This window comes from Anser brachyrhynchus, assembly GCF_964034855.1.
Source record: "Anser brachyrhynchus genome assembly, chromosome: Z".
In the NCBI taxonomy this organism is placed as follows: Eukaryota; Metazoa; Chordata; class Aves; order Anseriformes; family Anatidae; genus Anser; species Anser brachyrhynchus.
In genome coordinates this window covers 10,116,840-10,124,113 of record NC_137697.1, presented here as the reverse complement: position 1 = coordinate 10,124,113, position 7,274 = coordinate 10,116,840, and the positions used below count along the sequence as shown (strand labels likewise).

At 38.9% G+C, this 7,274-nt stretch overlaps 1 long non-coding RNA gene across 1 annotated transcript; it reads right to left on the bottom strand.

Annotated features, from left to right (window-relative positions):
• Positions 1-1,672: 1,672 nt before the first annotated feature.
• On the bottom strand, positions 1,673-6,862 carry LOC308186195. The gene is made up of 3 exons (XR_013943960.1): positions 6,426-6,862; positions 2,083-2,218; positions 1,673-1,737 (listed from the first exon to the last, which is right to left on the bottom strand). It is a non-coding gene; the product is annotated as an uncharacterized lncRNA (long non-coding RNA).
• Between the last annotated feature and the right edge of the window lie 412 nt (positions 6,863-7,274).

The window sequence follows — 7,274 nt, the reverse complement described above, 5'->3', positions numbered from 1 at the left end:
TCATGAGGTACTTTTTTTCCAGTAGGAATTAACTATTGTCCAAAAACAAGGAAACTAGAAAGTAGATTGAACAGTGCACAAACCTGCAAAACCCCAGAAATTTGAAGAATTATAAATACACTGGAGGCTGCTGATAAAAATGTTAATCCTTTTATTGTTTATTTTATTTTATTTTATTTTATTTTATTTTATTTTATTTTATTTTATTTTATTTTATTTTTTAAATTGACTTTACTCAGCTAAGCACTAACTTTGCTACATAAAGGCATATGTATTTGCTCCAGTTTCTTGGCATTGCGTTTTCCCAAGGGTACCCGTTTAAGGTGGGGCTGTGTAATGAATGGTTATGACTTCCCCAAATTATTTGTCAAAAATATTAGTAGTAAGGTTTAATAAAGTTTTGGTATAAAATAGATTATGCAAAGAGGAAATCTAGTAGCCTGAATCACTTTGTACAGACAAATCATTTAGTGAAGTGAAAGTGTTTATTTATTTATTTATTTATTTATTTTTTTTAATGAAGGATGTAGGAAACTTTCACATGCTCTTCCCAGACGTATAATAACTCTCTCCTGCCAGAGAGCCCTGGCAATTCAGCTCATGAGAACCTAAGGTAGGATTTCCAGAGGTTTAAAGATTTTTTTTCCCCAATAAACTCAACAAAGTCTTTCCTACATTCTTTGAATTCTACTGATAATTTAAAGTTACGTGCTAATCACATCATCCCCAATCTCCCAAAGATTTTTGATATTTCCTGTATTTAACCAGCCTGAAAATATTGTCATGACAGCTTCCGTTGGTTTTCAACCATATCTATGCCCGTTTCTTTCTGAAACTAGGAAATGTAGGATAGCAAATTGACATATTGCACATTTTGAAAAAGATTCACTATGACACTTACATTCCTGAAAGCTCAGAACAGATTTGATTCAGACTCATGTAAAAGAATGAACTGAAGTTTTGGAAAGCTCTTAGATAAAGCTGAACTCTTCCTTGTCCCTTTGCAGATGAGTGAAGGTAACTCAGGTCAGGGGAAGACTAGTGTATGCTGATCAGGGACAGATGTGGTCTACTGCCAGGGCCATTGTCTGCAAACAACTCACGGGGATGTCCCCTCCTCAGGTCAGGAAGCTTCACAGTGTGGGAACTTTTCCCTGTGGGAGATCACTGAGAGGATAACCTCTTCCTAAATCACAATGGCTTTGAAGGGTGAAGACATTTCTTTCAAAATCAGGACCTCACCTCTCTTCGCATTATGGATTTATCACTATCAGACCAGTAATGTTATGTCTTTAGTTCGTCAGCTGGAGCAGTATTTGATGATACCCACAAAACAGGTAATGTGGATGGAACTTCTCTCCTGGGATTAAAAGGAACAGCATGAAAATTCTTTATACAAACATAACCTCTCTTGACCTTATTTTTTATTCTCTTCAGGTCAGAGTTCTGCCGCCGCCCCCCCCCCCCCCCCCATATATTTTTTTAATCTATTACCCTGGCTTTGTTATATCTGCAGATAATTATGTTTTTAAAACAGCAGAATCCCATCCTTGGCTTCTCTTTTTGAGACACAGAAGTTCTGTTTCTGATTTCTCTGTTGCATCTAGTACCTTAGAGATATAAATCTACCTTGCACCACTTACCATGCTATTGGAAGTTGATATGGTACAGTCCTTATTCATCTTTGTAGCATGATGCTAACTTAACTTGAATGGAAAAACATGACAGGATCTTACCCTGAAAAGAATCAGTCATTCTAAATCAAAGGGTTGATACTCCTTTTAAATCTAAATAATTTCTTGTGCTCTAGCTCATCGACTCTAAAGAGACAAAAATGGATCTTTAGGATAACTGTGATTTTTAGAAATGACATAAAGTTTTCAGCCTGCTTTGGTGATTACAAAGGGATTTGGATTACTCCATAGAACAGAAAAAATGATAAGTAGTACTTGTGCAAAAAAATCTGCAAAAAGTCTGATTTTTCAGGGATTATTTTAAGGGATTATCTATACACACCCAATGTGCTACCCTGGGTGGGACAAACGGCAGGTGCACAGACTGCATCTACAGAACAATACATACATTTGGCCTGGGTAATCATGGAGTCTTCCTTCCCAAGCTTCATTTGTCAAATTCAGGTTACATAAAGATCTCAGTTGTTCTCAGAACAAGAGATGCTGTTCCTCTTTGTAGAAGAAGCCATGGCTACTTCATTGCCCTGCAACATTACGGAAAAGATAGCCACATGGAAGTGCTAAAATACTGCTGCAGTCCTTCAAGGACAATCTGCAATCCAGTATCTTCTCATCCTGACTGTCCAAGTCATGGAGCTGAAGGGTGACTCACAACCAGCATCATGCTTTTCTCTTTCTCTGGCAGTTTAAACCACCAATTCATGGGTCACTGAAGCACACCATCAAAGGGAGTGAGAGGTAATGAGTATTTCTGCCTGACCAGTGTCCAACACCTCACCCAGGTGTGCAGGTAGGTCATGGGTACTGGCTCCTACAGACTAAGACCAGAGCTGAAGCCAAATATTTCCCATTGTAAATAAAGGTTGTAAGGCTGTGCTCTGTTATAAAATGTTAAAGACATTTTTTTTTTTTAATAAGCACATTTTAGGTTTTAGAACAAAGGTGCTTCACTGGGAGCAGATTCACAGAGCCATTGGCCTGATATGGAGTACACAGGTGCTCTCAGTGGCCACAGGTCTGCTATATACTGGTTTAAAAAAGTTGTCTAAAGGTTCAGGTCTATAACATCTATTTGAAGCTAAGCTTTCTAGTAACTGTAGTTAAAGGTACTCACAGTGACAAGAGTTTCCGTGTAGAATTCACATTTAAATCAGTGCTGTTATTTTGAGCTTATATCAACACACTGTCCTTTCCTACTTTCTATAACTTTTTATTGTGAAAAAACAGCTTTTGAAAGTACATTTGGACATGTAACACTAGAATATATGAGTCTGACAGCATTTCAGATGATTGCTCCAAGTATCAGTGTTAATAATCTCCAATTGTCCTAATTTTGGCCCTGTAAAATTCTGAAGAAAAGTGTGCTGGCCTTCTCTCTCTTCTTTCTCTCTCTCTCTCTCTCTCCTCTCTCTCTCTCTCTTTTTTTTTTTTTTTAAATTCTGTGTTGGGGATCATTTCATGTCTTCTGTTTTAAACAATTCTTAAGCCAAGAAACTTCTGCAAAATGAAGCTGAAAATTAAAGGGACAAGTTTTGTATTCATTGGGATGCCTTACCGTAAATAATTAACATATTTTGATGGTTAAAAAAGAATGCAAAAGCATCAGTCATTCATCTATAACAAAAAGGAGGAGGGGGAGTGAACCGACAGGAGGATATGAGATAGTATGAAATAAAGTTAATAAATAATGCTTACAGAGTTAGTCATCAGTTTACCCTTGCATGTCCCATATGCTGCACACTGCAATGTCTTATAACTATTCTAAAATGGGCTTGTTTTGTGTGGAAAAAACTCGTATCATATTTAAGCAGATCTTCAGAAGAATACACTTCAGATTGGAAATAAGCAGAGGGAAATAAATCTAAACATTATTTTCTCTCACAGTTTCTTTTTCTATTTTTATTTAGTGTGATATGATTCATAAATATTTGATGGACTACGGCTCAGTAAATGTTATTTTCTTGGCTCTGAGGGGAACTTCAACTTGGAGTGTTGATCAAAATGATATATAGTCTCTCTGGAATAAGTAGGACAAGTACTACAAATATGAAGGCCAGATTCTAGATCTGTCAAAATAAATGTCAAAACCTCAATTATACTATGACATTAAAACAGTCTGGCTGCTGGGGAAATTCAGGTCCAAATTTTAGCAATGCTGCAACACTAGCAGATCTTTTTTTTTTTTTTTTCTTTTTGTTCAGCTCTTCCCTTGCTGATAAAGCTATAAGTTCAAGTAATAACTTCTGTAAACTACAAAGGTGCATCTTTACAGAAAATACTTAAAATGACTATGTCATTTTTCAATGATGTTTTAAAATTTCCTCCTGCCTAAGGCCCAAAACTCCTTCTCTCTGACCTCTGTGGTGTGCTGACAATAAACTAGGACAAGCCTCCTTCTGTGGCTTCATTGACTGTGCTCCATCAAAAAAAGTGTGACCAGCAGGTCGAGAGAAGTGATTGTCCCCTTCTACTCTGCCCTCATGAGGCCCCACTTGGAGTGCTGCATCCAGGGCTGGGGCCCCCAGCACAAGAAGGATGTGGGGCTGTTAGAGCGAGTCCAGAGGAGGGCCACAAAGATGATCAGAGGGCTGGAGCACCTCTTCTATGAAGAAAGGCTGAGAGAGCTGGGGATGTTCAGCCTGGAGAAGAGAAGGCTTCGGGGAGACCTCATTGCAGCCTTTCAATACTTAAAGGGTATTTATCAAAAAGATGGAGAAGGACTTTTTACTCGGGTACATAATGATAGGACAAGGGGGAATGGTCTTAAACTAAAAGAGGATAGATTTAAACAGCACATTAGGAGGAAATTCTTCTCTGTAAGAGTAGTGAGGCACTGGAAGAGGTTGTCCAGAGAAGCTGTGGATGCCCCACCCCAGGAGGTATTCAAGGCCAGGCTGGATGGGGCCTTGGCCAACCTGATCTAGTGGATGGCATCCTTGCCTACAACAGGGGGGTTGGAGTTAGATAATCTTTAAGGACCCTTCCAACCTCGGCCATTCTGTGGTTCTATGACTTTCCTGGACCATGCTCAAAAGATGAGAAGCAGCTCTGACTTGGAGGAGATTGCCATAAATTACATGCATTTTATCAAAACACTTTGTGATTTTTGATGGGCCATGAAGGAGGTATATAACAGCAGCAACTGGAATTGAGAAGGTGGAAGCTCATGCAGTCCAATTGCAGAATTTCATGCTGAACCACTCCATGTTTTTGTGGAGTTCAGTCAGACAACAGAGGAAAATGAGAGATGTATTCCACATTTTTGTTGGCCTCCTTTGCTGACTTGTACACTTCATACCATCCTCTCCCAAAAGACACACAAGCACTGTGGCAATGGGACACACAGATTACTTGGGCAACAGACAGCTTGGTAGTCTTCCCGTATAGAAATTTTTGTTTTTTGGTGGAAAAGTTTTTGACTCCAAGTTTAAAATACCAGAGCACTGATGAAGCATTTTCCCATGCAACTATGGCTGCCTCAATAAGGAAAACAAGACCACCATTCATTCAGTAAAAGCAGAGCAAAAAGAATAATATCAGTTATCAGCTACCATCCTGCACACAGAAATATGATTTTTCTTTTATGACATTTGTTGGAGTTCATTCTATGAGCAATGACAGCAGTTAACAATGGAAAAGGCCTATTTTAAGGCATTTCATCTGGTTCCTTGGGACATAAAGTTGTCCCTACAAATGGGTGATTACTATAAAAATGTTTTGGATAATGCTTCTGGGGAATTGTAGTTGATACTTTTGGAAGTGCTGCTCTTTAGAATTGCTTTCTACTAAAAAACTTCTCAAGAAAACTGTCCTGTTGTACTGAGAGATATGGATTTTAACACCTCCACCCTGAGGAGGTGTTGAATATAGTGCCTTTCATCCCTTCTTACATGAATCTATTAATTACTCCACTACTATCTTAATGAGTAATAATTAGAAGAGGACACCATTAGCATTTCCTCTTATGCAGGTATCTTCCAAAAAAAAAAAAGAAAAAAGAAAAAAAAAAAAGACTGCCATCAATACATTTTGTAGGGAGCCTTATCCCACCAGTGCACATCAGTGAAAGTTGCCTGTGTTTGGACCTGCAGGGAGCTCTGTGGGATGGAGGCCAAATCTGAGATGCGGCTGGGATTAGATGTTATTGTAGTGCCAGACACCTCTGCCCTGTCAAGATGCAAGGCAATTCTGGACATGTTCAGAGGCTTTACAGATGTTGAGTGGGTTGGCTGTAAAACCACAGGTTAGGGCTACAGTGCTGAAATTTTGCTGAAATCCCACTTTAGTTCCCCAAAGGTTTCTGAGAGAGGTGGGGAAGAAGAAGAAGAGGAAGATTTAACCGTGTATTTCTACAGGTATTGTTAACCAAAGACTAGACTATCAAAATATATTGGTTGTTTTGCTCAGCTGTATAAAAAAATACCAGTTGGATTGGTACATGCCTGCCAAATTCCTTATGAATAGGTGGTGACATGAGTTGATCTGGAAAGCTTTGTATTAAATGAAGGTGATTTTTCAAAATTAATTTCCTTGTGATCTACTTATTGTACTCCACATAATTTTCAGTCCAAAACTACTCATGTTCACTTTAATCCTGATGCTTTTAAGCTTCTATTGACTGGTGCAGTACATAGCTTCAGAATTTGTCTATTTTAGCAAGAGTTTTTAACTGTAATATTTTGCACTCAGCCTCTGGGAGCATAGAAAGGCCATTTCCATCCACTCTCTTACCTTTGGCAGTAGACAAATATGTCAATATTTCAGAAGAATGTGATAGCTCCAGAAGTTGCTTTTGTTCAGTCATTAATACCTCAGGAGAAACTTTTTATCCCTGCAAGCACAGAGACGGATGACTGTAACCGTATTAAGGAGGATGTCATTAGTATTGATTAAATGCACAATAGTTCTTGAATTGTCTGTTAAGCGTTTGTGCAATGAAGCCTAATGTAAGAATGTACTTTGTGTTATTGGAAAACCAGTAAACAGGACTGTCCTTTTGTGTTTCAACATCCATTTTGAGCCTCATTATCTACTACAGTTTCAAGCAAACAAAATGATCCCTTCTACTCACTTCACCTGGAAGTTCCCTGTGGCTGGTTTTGTTCTATTTGATGAGCGAAGCTTTGAGTTTTGGGTGACATTAGCAGGTGACACAGAGCAATTGCAGTCCCCTTACACAACTCTGTCATGACACCAGCTCATCATCACCTTTAGAGTCAGCATCAGTAATGCAATATGGAAAATAACAGCCTTTTCACCAGCCTAGCCTTCTCACACCAGGCAAAAAAAAAAAAAGAGAACAAAAAAAGAAGCCCTAAAATCCCACCTCTTACGAGAAGGATATGTTAGTGCAAGCCATATGGAAAGCTGCCATGAGCAACCATTCAGTGAAGACCTCTCAAGCTGGGCAAAGGGTGTGTGCAGCATACCCTGGAGCCAAGGTATGTCAGAGGCAGGACCAATTCACACAACACTGCAGAAACCCTGGACTGTCTTGAAGCCTATAAGGCAATGTAAGGAGACAGCACTCTTCCAGTTAGTAGAGAGACAAGACAGTTATAGCATGTTAGCCATGCAAAA